We start from the raw sequence: 14280 nt of genomic DNA on the forward strand, positions 1-14280 counted from the left end.
CTTACAGTCAGTTTCATCACAGAATAGTCAGACGTAAATTGCATTTTGGATACTCTGCATGTGTGTTTTTTTCCGCACCCAGCATTTTTTAAAGTCATCCCTGGAGCTGTCACCGCATACATCATGGGGCTACGACTGAAATGGGCATACAGATGTGGGCATGGATATGGTCACAAAACTACAGCACAGTAAGAATAAAGTGTGCATCTATTTTATTTTAGATACATTTTGTGATTCCATTTGTGTTCAACTCTAAATAAGGTTTGAGTGTCCAGACATAGGTCTGTATTTAACTTCCACTACACCAATCATAATTAGGCAATACAGTAGATGTTCAGATTTTCTATGCATTTGATAACAGTGGCCGGGATCTTGTGGACATATTTAGAAACACATACCATAATCACAGTCATATAACGAGATACATTGACACAGACAGACTTGTTGCAGCACTGTAATGCTACATATAAAGTAAAGCACTGGCCTAGCTTCCTTTATAATAAGGAAATCTCAATCACTGAGTCCCCCTGCTATTGTCATATTAAAGACAGACTACAGTACTTGTACCTTCACCTTCTGTCAATAAAAACACCAGTGGCTGGGGGTCTATTACATGGGGCATTATGCTGGTCAGAGGAAGATTCAGAGGTGACAGGTATGTTAGCTACAAAAACAGCACAGACAGACAAGTACTCCTATAAAGAATTAGTATTGTTGGAGTAATATGCTCACAAAAGCAGCGTACTGTACAGTACACAGCAGGAATGCACTTTGATACACAGAGTAATAAATATAAGGTTAGGTCAAGCATAGTTCAGGGCCTTATATAAAGTATTTGCGAACTATATATGGGTATACTTATGGCTTGTAGTAACAAGAAGTACTGTAAATAAATAAATCTGATGGTTGTGGAGCTGCGCAAGTATAGACCCGTTCTGTACATGTGCAGAACGGGTGTTGCGATATCACTCACAGCCCCTGTCAACTGCAGCAGGACTAACATTCTGCGGTGTTTGGGGGGCAGCACCCATCACCATTCTTCAAAAGGAGGGCATGATGGTTCCAGGGTCTTCGTTGTCGGATCCAGACTTACAGGACCCAGGTGTCCAGATCTGACGGTCAGCCTGAGTAAGCTTTGCAATGGTGATCCAAGGCTGTGTTCTCCGATGCAGCACACAGACCTCGCAAATGCATGCAGGAGGCATCTATATCCTACAGAAAGAAAATCAAATATAAGTCCATCCATTGTGACAATCCACACAATGAAATGAAAATGTATAATGGTAAACATATCCCATGAAGATAAAGTAATAGGATATCCAAATACTAGTAAGAATTTCTACCCTTTCATGAATCAATTGAAAATGAAGCATATCACATGAGGTCCTCCAATCAATAATAAAAAAAGGAATTAAAAAAAATCTAGTGCAACACTGCCAGTGAATTTCCAAAATGTAACTGTGTACAATGGCCCTCATTCCGAGTTGATCGCTCGTTAGCTGCTTTTAGCAGCAGTGCACACGCCAGCCCGCCACCCTCTGGGAGTGTATCTTAGCTTAGCAGAAGTGCAAACAAAAGATTAGCAGAAATGCTCGAAAATCTTTTCCTGCAGTTTCTGAGTAGCACCAGACCTACTTCTAGATTGCGATCACTGCAGACTGTTTAGTTCCTGGTTTGACGTCACAAACACGCCCTGCGTTTGGCCAGCCACTCCCCCATTTCTACAGCCACTCCTGCATTTTAGCCTGACATGCCTGCGTTTTTTAGCACACTCCCGGAAAACGGTCAGTTTCCGCCCAGAAACACCCACTTCCGGTCGATCACTCACCGATCAGCAGAGCGACTGAAAAGCGTTGCTCTCCCCTGTGTAAAATTGCATAGTTTTGTGTGAAATTACTTGGCGCGTGTGCCCTGCGGCCCTTACGCATGCGCAGAACAGCCAATTTTTAGCCTGATCGCTATGCTGTGAAAAACGGCAGTGAGCGATCAACTCGGAATGACCCCCACTATCTACTCACATAAAAATTATTAAGCAAAACAGCATATAATAAAAGCATGAGGTGCCCTGAAAAAGTCAGTACCAGAACGCAATAGGAATGGAGCTTGTAACAAGCATGTTCTAAATAGATGTTCAAGCTGGATTCTTGTTATGATTGCTTTTCTTCTGTCTCCTGTAACAGCCCTCCAATCAGGTCTGGACATTTGTTAAGATCATACCTTTATGAACAGGAAGTAAGACTCGTTGCAGGCTCCATTCCTAATGCATTCTGGTAAGGGCCCATTGGGGGTCTTATATATGATATTTATTATTATTCTTTTGTTTTTCATTTTACCAATACATATTCACTATGAATGATTGATAGTGATACTCATTATTGTGAGAACACAACCCACTTCTAGACAACTACATAATTATTCACCAGGTGTTAAGTGTCACCTATGGATTTTCGATGCAGCTGCAGTGGTCAGGTGCGCTGCTATTTTTCCATTTATTGTTAGAGCCCACATCTGTGTAACAGTTGTGGCTAAATGGATATTAAATTTTGAATAAAACTCTAAATAGCTCAACAGACATGAATACAAATAAAAAAGCATACATAAAAAAGGAGCAATACTGTTACATAAAACTATTTTGTTATTAGCTTGCTGTTTTTGTTTTTTTCTTTTTTTTCTTTAGAGAGTTAATACCTGCTGTAGCAATTTAACACATGCACACAAATTTAAAGCATAAGTATAATATTAGATACGTTGCATTGTAATCTCTATTAAATTATAGTGACTTGTATGGTGAAACTTTTTCTTGCCCTACAGGGGATTGATACAATTGACAAGAGCCATAACTAATTAATTGCTTTCAAGTGTAAGAATGTGATCTCTCAGGTGGATCACCTCTTTGTTTCCATGCTGTGACCATGTATTTTTTTTTTCTTTTTCCATGGTTCAATAAGTTCCCATATTCAGAACTGTGAATTATATCCTTTGACGAATCATTAAAGAGTGAATGCAAAAGGAATGTCATGGTTAATCAGTTGTAACCATACTAACGCCTATTGATACTGTTCTCATAATAAAATTGACCTGCAGTAGCCTCCTCCTTGATCTATACACATAGTTGGCAGATATGCCCTAGAAGCCCTTTCATCACTTTTGGAATCTTTTTTAATATGTACTGCTAAAAGGATATTCATCATCAAGGATTTATAAATTAAATCCTGGATGATCTCTTTCAACATGGACCATTTTCATGTTAAATATAGTGCCTTAAAATTAAATATACTTGAAAGCTACAGAACATTCATAGATCTACTGTAGTTTAAAAGAAACATACAGTAAATCAGACAGTTGTTTGTTTTGCTTGCAAGGGTGCGGTATATTACAGTGCTTAGTCAATATGTAGACAAACAAAATAAAGACACCATAATGTCGAAATATACATTATTTAGATAACCAAAATGTCGACATGGACTATATATCTACAGTTAAAATGTCAATAGGGATATAATGTAGACATGGGCATAATATAGACAATAATATTTTATATTATATACAGGTTGAAATGTCGACAGTACAAATGTAGACACATTCAAAATTATAAAATGATAACATTTAAAATATAGAAAAATCATAAGATCAACAACCAAAAATGTAGACACAATTAAAATGTTAACGGTCATAATGTCGAGAGTCATAGGGTTGAATTCAATTGTTTGAAAAGTCGTCTGGGTGTCTATTTTTTCCTGTCTATTAGATTGGAAAAAAACAGACACCCAAATGACTTTTCAAACAATTGAAAACCGCTCATAATGTTGAGCGTAATAATAATAAAAACAAAGCCTCTGCAAAGACCAGCGGCTAAATGCCGTAACTTTAGACACCTTTGAGAGACACCAGTATAGACACTGCTAGGTCACCAGCCCCAGACCTATTAGCCTTGGAAGGCACTGGAAAATAGGGGAAAATTGGTGTTATTATTTATAAATAACAGTTTCTTATATATTGCAGCATATAATTGTGCTTTACAATTGTAACAACAGTAGTAGAACAAATCTGGGAAAAATCAGACAGACATAGAGGTAGGAAGTCCCTGCTCGCAAGTTTACAATCTATATGGAAATATGCATTGACACACACGGATAGATGCTACCTATTGCATAACGGTCCACCAAATTGCAAAGGTTCTTAATGGATATGGTCACCCAGCAATGTTGGCCAAGGGTCAGGAGGGTGTGAAAGTGAAGAAAGATAAAATATGTAAGGATATGTGTGGACTGTACAGAGGGGATGAATTAGATAGGGAGACATTAGAGGTTATGTGGGTGGCTCTGCAATTTGCTAAACGTGCCTGAAGAGGTGAGTATTCAGGGAATGTTTGAAGGTTTGGAGACTAGAGGTAAGTCTTATTGTGCATGGGAGGGGATTCCAAAGAGTGGGCACAACCCGGATAAAATCCTGTAATTGTGAGTGGAAGCAAGTAACGTGTGTGGATGAGAGACGCAGATCTTGCGAAGAGTGGGGAAGTCGGGTAGGGAAATATTTGGAGATGATTGAAGAGATGTATGTTGCTGCAGCTTTGTTAATAGCCTTGTATATAAGTAAAAGTGTTTTATATTGAATATGGTAGAATACCGGTAATCAATAGAGGGACTGATAAAGTGGATCTGCAGACGATGAATGTCTAGTGGGGAAAATCAGTCTTGCAGCTGAATTCAAAATGGATTGTAGTGGTGAGAGCCTATGTTTGGGAAGACCAGTCAGAAGACTATTACAATAATCAATACGGGAGATAATAACTGCATGCATTAGAACCATGCTGGGGTGTGGATGCTATAGCAGAGAGATATACACAGAGTAGGGTCCCTCCTGTCATAATGGCAGCCAGCTCCAAACTGGTCAGCCCAGGGCTGGAATCCCTTGGAAATTCAGGACCCCACAAAAATGGGTATTCCACTACCAAGAGACAGCCAACCTTGTGCTAAAAGCTATTCCCCACACCACAGGTGGCAGTGGGTACAGGGTTAATGATATTTAAATAGTTAATATTGTTTCTGTACAGGCAGACTAAAAGTCCCAGCAAGCCTTTCCCAACATGATGGCACTTGTAGAACCACAAGTGCCAGTGTGTGTGGACATTAAGGGACTGCTGACTCAAGGGGGTAAATTTACTAAGGTTGAAGTTTTTTTTTAGAACTGGTGATGTTTGCCCATAGCAACCAATCAGATTTTATCTATTATCTTCTAGAAGCAGGTAGATAAATGTTAAGTAGAATCTGATTGCTTGCTATGAGCAACATCAACAATTATACAAAAAACTCCCACCTTAGTAAATTTACCCCAAAATGCTTTATATTTGCCTTTACAGCACAAAAAATACAAACCAAGCTTAACAAGGGACAACAGTGAAATGCTTGGGTGAACAGGTAAGTCTTGAGTCTAATTTTGAAGGATTCTATAGTGGAGGCTTCTAGAACTCTGCGGGGAAGCAAGTTCCATAGAGTAGAACCCACAAAGCTGTAAGCTCGAGCTTCCAGATGAATTCAGGGAGATTCTAGGTACTGTTAGTAGTCCTTCATCAACAGATCACAGTAATTGAGTGGGACAGTAAGGAATCAGAGCTACTTTAAGTACCCTGGGCCCTGGTTATGTAGGGCTTTGAAAGTCAGTAAGCCAATCTTGAAAATGATTCCCCATCTTACAGGCAGCCAGTGGAGGGAGTAGAGAATGGGTGTTAAGTGGCTGGAATGGGGCTGGTTAGTTAATAGCCTGGCAGCTACATTTTCTATTCTCTGTAAGTAGTGCAGCTCTTATGTAGGTAAACCAAGGAAGGGAGCATTGCAGTAGTCTCGGTGTGGGGATACAAATGCATGTATGCAGGCTCAGTGATAGGGGGGTGGTCAAAGGGGGGCACCCATCTTGGGACCCTATATTGTGAGGGGCCCCAAGGTTTTGGGGTAAGCATGTATTTGGGCTGTGGCAGTGTGGCATCTGCATGGATGTACAGGCAGTACAGCAGCTGCATGGATGTAGCAGCAGTGCGGCAGTTGCATGGATGTATAAAAAGTTTTGGATCGCGTCTGGTGCTGGCCCTCCTCCAGTAAACCCCCACTGTCCCCAGGTCACCTGTCTGGATATCCCGATTCTCTGTGTGCTGGAATTACATCACACATGATGCTATGCACAATGCTGCACCCCTCCCTGCCTTGTCTCTGCAGTGGCAACGGTCCTGCCGGGTTTCCACCTAAGAGGAGCAATGCAGGACTGTCTGCAACTGCCTGGCCAAGAAAACAGCCTGTAAACCTGGAGCCTGGATAATGTGGGTGTTGGTAAGCGTGTGGAACAGAGCAGAATCTCTTTCATTATCATTATGATGACTATGAATAGTCTGAAGGGCCCCATACACTAGTGTGATATTGCCTGTTTTCATGCAATTGAGATGAATTGCTGAGATGGATTGCATGAAAAGTGTCACATTGCATGTCCTTTTCATGCGATTGCAATGCAATGTGCGTTCCCGTGTGTCTCCCATCGCAATGTGTATCTGGCACTGTGGGGCAATGTATATCTGGCACTGCGGAGGCATTTGTGTATCTGACACTGTGGGGGCATTTGTGTATCTGGCACTGAGGGGGCATTTGTGTATCTGGCATTGTGGGGTAATGTATATCTGGCACTGTGGGGGCATTTGTGTATCTTGCACTGTGGGGGCATTTGTGTATCTGGCACTATGGAGCAATGTATATCTGGCACTGTGGGGGCATTTGTGTATCTGGCACTGTGGGGGGCATTTGTGTATCTGGCACTGTGGGGGCATTTGTGTATCTGGCACTGTGGGGGCATTTGTGTATCTGACACTGGGGCAATGTGTATCTGGCACTATGGGTGTAATGTGTATCTGTCACTGTGGGGCAATGTGTATATGGCACTGTTGGGGCATTTGTGTATCTGGCACTGTGGGGCAATGTATATCTGGCACTGTCGGGGCATTTGTGTATCTGGCACTGTCGGGCATTTGTGTATCTGGCACTGTGGGGGCATTTGTGTATCTGGCACTGTGGGGCAATGTATATCTGACACTGGGGCAATGTGTATCTGACACTGGGGCATTTATGTATCTGGCACTGTGGGGCAATGTATATCTGGCACTGTGGGTCAATGTGTATCTGGCACTGTGGGGCAATGTGTATCTGGCACTGTGGGGGCATTTGTGTATCTGACACTGTTGGGCAATGTATATCTGGCACTGTGGGGGCATTTGTGTATATGGCACTATGGGGCATTTGTGTATCTGGCACTGTGGGGCAATGTATATCTGACACTGGGGCAATGTGTATCTGGCACTGTGGGGCAATGTGTATCTGGTACTGTGGGGGCATTTGTTTATCTGGCACTGTGGGGCAATGTATATCTGGCACTGTGGGGCAACGTATATCTGACACTGTGGGGCAATTATTGTGGTCATATGTGTATCTGGCCCCCCATATGTGTATCACACCCTCATTTTCATTGGCCATTCCCCATGTGGCATTTGGCCACACCCATTTTTGACACGCGCAGGTTCGGCACGCACACAGTTCCTATAAGACATTTTTTCTACTTGCACCACTGACTACTACTGAGGACAGTGGGTAAGGGACCTAAATCACTATTTGCACTTTGAACAGAAGTCTTCTACCTGTGACATTCAGGCTTGGACTGGGCCACCGGGGAACTGGGGAACTCACCAGTAGGCCCTGCCGAGTATTAGCCATGCCCTCTTTTGTGTGAGGGCAGGGCTGTGCTCTCCTCCCCGCCTTCTGTCCCAGCCACAGGAGCAGTAGCCAGCAGGTGATCCAGGGGGTGGCGGTGAATACATAGTCCAGGTGTGGAGAGGCACATGCTGCGCTCTCCTCCCCGTCCCCCAACCCGAGCAGCCGGCAGGTGATCCTGGGGGCTGCGGTGAATGCAGAGTCTGGCTGAGAAGAGGAAAGGTGCATGCTGCGCTCTCCTCCCTGGCCCCCAGCCACAGCATCCAGCAGGTGATCTCGGGGGTGGAGGTGAATGCAGACCTGAACTGAGGGAAGGAGAAGCACGCGCTGTGATCTTCTCGGCCCCCAGCCGCAGGACCAGCAGCAGGAGCAAAAGCAGAGCCCAGGCGGTGGTAGAGGTGAGCAGCACTCTGTGTTGGCAGTGCCTGTGTATTTGCCACTGCACTACTGGGGGCATCTGTGTATCTGGCACTATTGGGGGCATCTGTGTATCTGGCACTGCTGTGGACATCTGTGTATCTGGCACTGCACTACTTAGGGTGCATGTGCAGCTGGCACTGCTGGGGGCATCTGTGTATCTGGCACTGCACTGCTGGGGCATCTGTGTATCTGGAAGTGCACTACTAGGGATGTAAGTGTATCTGGCAGTGTGCTACTGCGGGCGTATGTGTATCTGGCACTGCACTACTGGTAGTGTATGTGTATTTGGCACTGCACTACTGGGGGTGTATGTGTATCTGGCACTGCTGTGGGCATCTGTGTATCTGACACTGCACTACTGGGGGCATCTGTGTATCTGGCACTGCACTACTGGAGGCATATGTGTATCTGGCACTGCACTACTATGAGCATCTGTTTATCTGGCACTGCACTACTGGGGGCATATGTGTATTTGGCACTGTAGTACCGGGGGTGTATGTGTATCTGGCACTGCTGTGGGTATCTGCATATCTGGCACTGCACTACTGGTGCCATTATTTGTATCTGGCACTATACTGGGGTCTTTATGTGTATCTACTGCTCTCTCTCAGTGTAACCCAGGCACATATACTACTGCTCTCTCCTGGTATAACCCAGGTGCATAATACTACTGCTCTCTCCTGGTGTAACCCAGGCACGTATACTACTGTTCTCTCCTGGTGTAACTCAGGCGAATATACTACTGTTCTCTCCTGGTGCAACTCAGGCACATATATTACTGTTCTCTCCTGGTGTAACCCAGACACATACACAACAGCTTGAAGTGGGAAGTGAGTTAGAGCTCTTTATCTTTATATACTATGCTAGGTGGCAGCTTTAATGGCTGGCCACTCTTCTCTGGTCACTTGACCACACCCCTTCTAGCATATGGAAACACCCCTTAGTGGGCCCCTGTGATTTAATTTCCCTGGTGTGACCTTCATGCCCCAGTCTGACACTGGTGACATTATTGTTTTTTATTAATATTGTTGGGCAGGGGGTTAGGGGCCCACAGAGATATCACTGTACCGAGCCCCAACATTTATGTTGCCAGCCCTGCATGTATGACTTTAGGTATATCTTCTGAGGGAATTGAGTGCTTGATTCTGGCTGTGTTCCTGAGATGAAAGAATGAGGATTTGATTGTGGCTTATACTACTGTACACATTTGTTTTGTTTATCTTTGTGACAATCTGAATGTATTGTGACTCCTTGCCCCATTTATTGTTCTCTCTGTTTTTTCTGTATCCTTCCCTTTAATTTCTGCTTAATAAAAATGTAATGATGAAAAAAAAATACATATTCTTAAGAAATGCTGTATGTTATGTGTTCACTACATAATAGCTTATACAGGGACATCTTTACCTTCTGCTTTATGTCACACAGGGAAACACATTGTGGTTCTATGAAAGGAAAATATACCTAATGGATGAGGCATAATGAATTTTCAGAAGACCAATCCTCATTAAAAGTTCACAGACATATAGCACACATTCGTTCTCTCTCACTAAATAGTGTACAGGTGGGAAGCTTATTTTACTTGTGTTTTAATGCTCAGAAAAAAGTAAGAGCTGGAAACCGCATTTAATTGCATCATTAAAATGATTGTAAACATGCCGGTTAAAGCAGATGTGCTCTTTCTTTCTGCTGATATACATTTAATTTCTATGTAATGATCAAAACAGTTGTCAGACTCTAAATAAGTTTAAGGAATTGTCTGCATTATACCAGAAACTGCTTTCCACAGGAGCCAGGACAGCAATAAAAAACCAGACTTCCAGATTTGATCCAATGTCTCCCTTATTTACTTTGATTAACACATACTTAACTCTGTATTTCTATCTGCTTTATATTGCCCAGGAGTGTATGAGGATTGTATATCCTTGGTCGTCCTCCGGATTCTAGATTCATTCACAAGTGTAATGCTTATAAGGATGGATTAAAACTTTGATGTACATTGTTCTTATGTGCCGTAATATTTTCCATTTGCTCTTAAATGAAAATGCAAGAGCTGATACAAGCATTTACTGCACAACATAAAAAGGAGCCTCTTTTGTCCTGCTAAATCATTTCAATAAACTAAGCGATTATATTTGCCAATGAGATGGCAGATACTGCAACAAGTATATTCCCACAATAATGGTTCCATTAGTGGTTGCTGATGATACTCAAACCCACTCTTCATTCCTACACCTGTTTCCCCTGGCTGTATGTAAATATCTCTATTCATCATGTGTGTCTTAAAAAATAAGTATAAATGAAAACAATAACTTATATATTCACTCCATCCACTTCAACCTAAAGTTTTGACATTTCCATAACTATACAAAATTATCTTGTGGAACTCTCTGTCAGACTGCCCCATTTGGGTACCCAGTATATCCATGATGGGTCCCACCCTAGGCCCTGACTATGCTCTCTGAAGCCTGCAGCAGCATGGTGTGACCAGTAGTATGCTTGTAGTGACATCTGCCAGTACAGATGAACTTGGAGAGGAAGTCGGCCAAAGTACAAGCCAAACTGCTGAAAAGATGACAGTCTAGTTGTCTTGCACAGGGCTGTGGCTACAAATAACCTAGGAAGGGAAAGACAGGCGAGGGGACCAGGCTGAGCAGCAGATGAATATGTGATATCTAGGTGTTAATGGGACTGTTGGGAATATGTATTATTAGGTCACATATCATACCACTAAAACTGCTCTGCTTCACTTCTTACCAAGTCGAAACAGGAAACATTAATGCAGGTGATCTATTCGGTTGCCGATGATCTATTCAATTCCCATAGCTCATCAGTCTAGTGCTGATGCACTATGTTATGTCTCCTGGCTGCTCCAATGCAAAAGATCTCATTAAAACCATGAGATTTCATTCTGCACGGATTCAGGATGAATGGTACATGGGTCCCGAATAGATCACAGCATCTGCTGGACCCAGTCATGGTGTATATTTTGTGGAGCAAGGGGTGCCATTACAATATGTCCCAGAGGCTTACCCCTAAGTCTCTGGGCCACAGGTCATATGCAGACATATGCAGTAGCTATATACCAAATTCCCAGAATTGGCTGCTAAAAAAAAGAGGCATATAGAAGAATTTTATGGTACAAATGGGCACGTAGATGCCTGATGGCACAAAAAGGGAATGTAGAGGGGTTTGTTGGTACAAAAGGGGCCTCTGGTGGCATAAAAAGGACATATGGTTGGATCTTTTAGTATAAAACTAGCATGTAGAGAAGTCTGGTGGCATAAATGTTGCACATGCAGTAGTCTGTTGGCACAAAACAGTTATGTGGAGGAGTATGATGGCACAAATAAGTAAGTAAATGAGTCTGATGGCACAAAATAGGTATGTTGAGGAGTGATGCCACAAAATGGGAAAGTTGTGAAATCTAATGGCTGAAATGGGCATGTGGAGGAGTCTGATGGCATATACTGTAAGAGGTATGAGGGGGTTTAATGGTCCTTACAAGGAACATATGAGAAACACCTAGGAAGGACTAGACTTTTTTGCCATGTTTTCTGCCCCTCATGTCAAAAGCTTGCGATGCCATTGCATTTTGAATTATCAAGGTGCAGAAAGAATTTAAGGGGTTTAATATATTACATTCGTTTAAAATGCCTTTATTAACTCCATTGTGAAGGAAAACATTGATGATATACTGTCCAGCACAACAAAGTCAAATAATAGTTTCCTTATTTAGATTTGTATTGTTCCTTTAAATAAGTGTAATAAAAATCACTTACATTATGCTTCGATATTTTACAGAAGGTTACTGAACTATACATTTCTCAAAAATACAATCCAAATGAAAATCACTTCTCTAAGCTGTTTAACAAGATGACACATAATTGTGAAAAAAAGTAAGAATGGAAGCCCGCAGTGAAAAAGAAATATAACTGCATATCTCACAGAGAGGTTTCTGACACACAGATCTGTAATGAGTTGCAGTAATAACCTCTGTTAGATAATTGTGAATATGACCTGTGAGTGTTCGCTAGTTATTCTATTGAAGGTCCCACACCTGTGTAATCCCTTTGAAAATAATTCCATTTCATGAGCTACATATGTGGACTGTCAGCAAAAAATAGTTACAAGAAAGTTTTACTGGTTCTCCATATGGAAGATATTAGTGATAAAATCTAGCAGAAGTAATGGAGGCATTTGGGTTACATTTTGTAAGATTGTATGAATCTAAAGTAAGGAAACATTTCTATTCAGACCTAAGTTCATAAGGTTATTTATATTTTTGTTTAAGGTAAATGTGTGTTATTTGAAGTCATATTATTGATTTTTTGATCAGGCACTTTGGTGATTTTTTTTCTCTTCCTAATTTTAGTAACAAGGACTTTGTTGAGATATTTATATTCTTTCCATAATAATCATTTAACATGGATACGCCAACTTACAAAATAACTTTTATACCCATTATATAGGAAAGGGCACAAAATAAGAGTGTGGTGATATACCTATGTGTACTGTATACAGGTTGAGTATCTCATATCCAAAATACTTGGGACCAGAAGTATTTTGGATATTGGATATTTCCATATTTTGGAATAATTGTGTACCATAATGAGATATCATGGGGATGGGACCCAAGTCTAAGCACAGAATGCATTTATGTTTCATCTACACCTTATACACACATCCTGAAGATAATTTAATACAATATTTTTAATACCTTTGTGTATTAAACAAAAATTTTTGTAAAAAATTAAGCAATTTTAAAAACAAAGGTTTCACTATCTCAGTCTCACTTGAAAAATTCCGCATTTCAGAATATTTTGTGTTTTGGAATATTTTGAAAATGGGATACTCAACCTGTATTAGGCAAGTTTTATAGAATCTTTTGAACATACAGTACCAGCAGCATTAGCATTATAGCACTAAATAATATCCAGCTATGTTAGAAATTAAAGAGCTCTGTGCATTATACATAGAAATATTTGGTAATAGTAATACAAACATAATCTGTAGTATCACATATTAAGCAAATACAGATTTTGTTCAAATCTCTACTAGAACACCATCTTAGTTCAGCTGCTAGCCTCAAATAGTTCAGCTTTTATTGCTATTGTTATCCTGTTCCTCCTTTGGTGATCCCTGTGGTCTACTTGCTGGAAGCAGCTGCGACTGTGGAAAACAAGTGTCATGGCTCTGTGTCAAGCATAGAGATTGATTCAATACAAAAATGTATGAGGTCTGCAATTGTCACATCACCATAAGCAGTGGTGTAAAACTGGTGGGTGGGTGTATGATCCTTGGGTGACCCATTGCATTGTTAGGTGACTATTGAGGTGAACCAAAACAGAATACATGATTGGACTGTGCTGTGGCATGTGACTAATGTTTATTTTTTATAAAATGGCTCCCACCCAAAAAAAGATATTAAGCAAAACAGATAAAACAAAATAACTTGCTTGACATACTGGTATGCACAGTGCAGCAGAGCACATAGAGAATTTGAGTGACCACCATATTGCATAGAGAGTATCATAGTGATTGCCATATTGCGCAAACATCCCATTCATCACCATACAACACATACAGCATCCCAGTAATAACAGTAAAGAACAGAGAAAACCCCAGTGACTGCCATACAGCACTGATATCGTCCCAGTAACCGCAATACAGCTTAGACATACTGTACCTGTAATTCAAGTGACTGCCATAGAGCACAGACAGAAACATAGTCAGAAACACAGTCATCGCTCCATACAGACAGAATTGCAGTGACATTTTGATATTATATAATAATGCCTCAGTAAATAATTATGGTGGTATTTGTTGTTGTTAGTAAGCAAAGAGCCAGTGGCATAAGTTTGGCCCAGTTGCCCGGAGGCAAGATAAATATTGGTGCCCCCCTATTTCCTATATCAAGATAAATGTGTGTGTGTGTGTGTGTGTGTGTGTGTGTGTGTGTGTGTAGTGTTCTGAAAAAAAATGTATATACTGTATTTATACATTTAATTGTCTTTTATTTTGAATCACACATTTCTTAGCAGTCATACCCAGGATTAGAACACTGTTACACTAACAGCAGACACTTTACTGATGGAGCAATTTGCTCCTGTAGAGGAAG

General features: G+C 41.2%; 1 long non-coding RNA gene across 1 annotated transcript in view; it reads right to left on the reverse strand.

Annotated features, from left to right (window-relative positions):
- Positions 1-240: 240 nt before the first annotated feature.
- Positions 241-14280, reverse strand: part of LOC134935330 (uncharacterized) — a 173617-nt gene continuing 159577 nt past the window's right edge. The window contains exon 3 of the long non-coding RNA XR_010180060.1: positions 241-1212. This is a non-coding gene — a long non-coding RNA (uncharacterized LOC134935330). The remainder of the gene's footprint in view (positions 1213-14280) is intronic.

The sequence above is a fragment of the Pseudophryne corroboree genome, chromosome 6, assembly GCF_028390025.1.
Source record: "Pseudophryne corroboree isolate aPseCor3 chromosome 6, aPseCor3.hap2, whole genome shotgun sequence".
Taxonomy (NCBI): Eukaryota; Metazoa; Chordata; class Amphibia; order Anura; family Myobatrachidae; genus Pseudophryne; species Pseudophryne corroboree.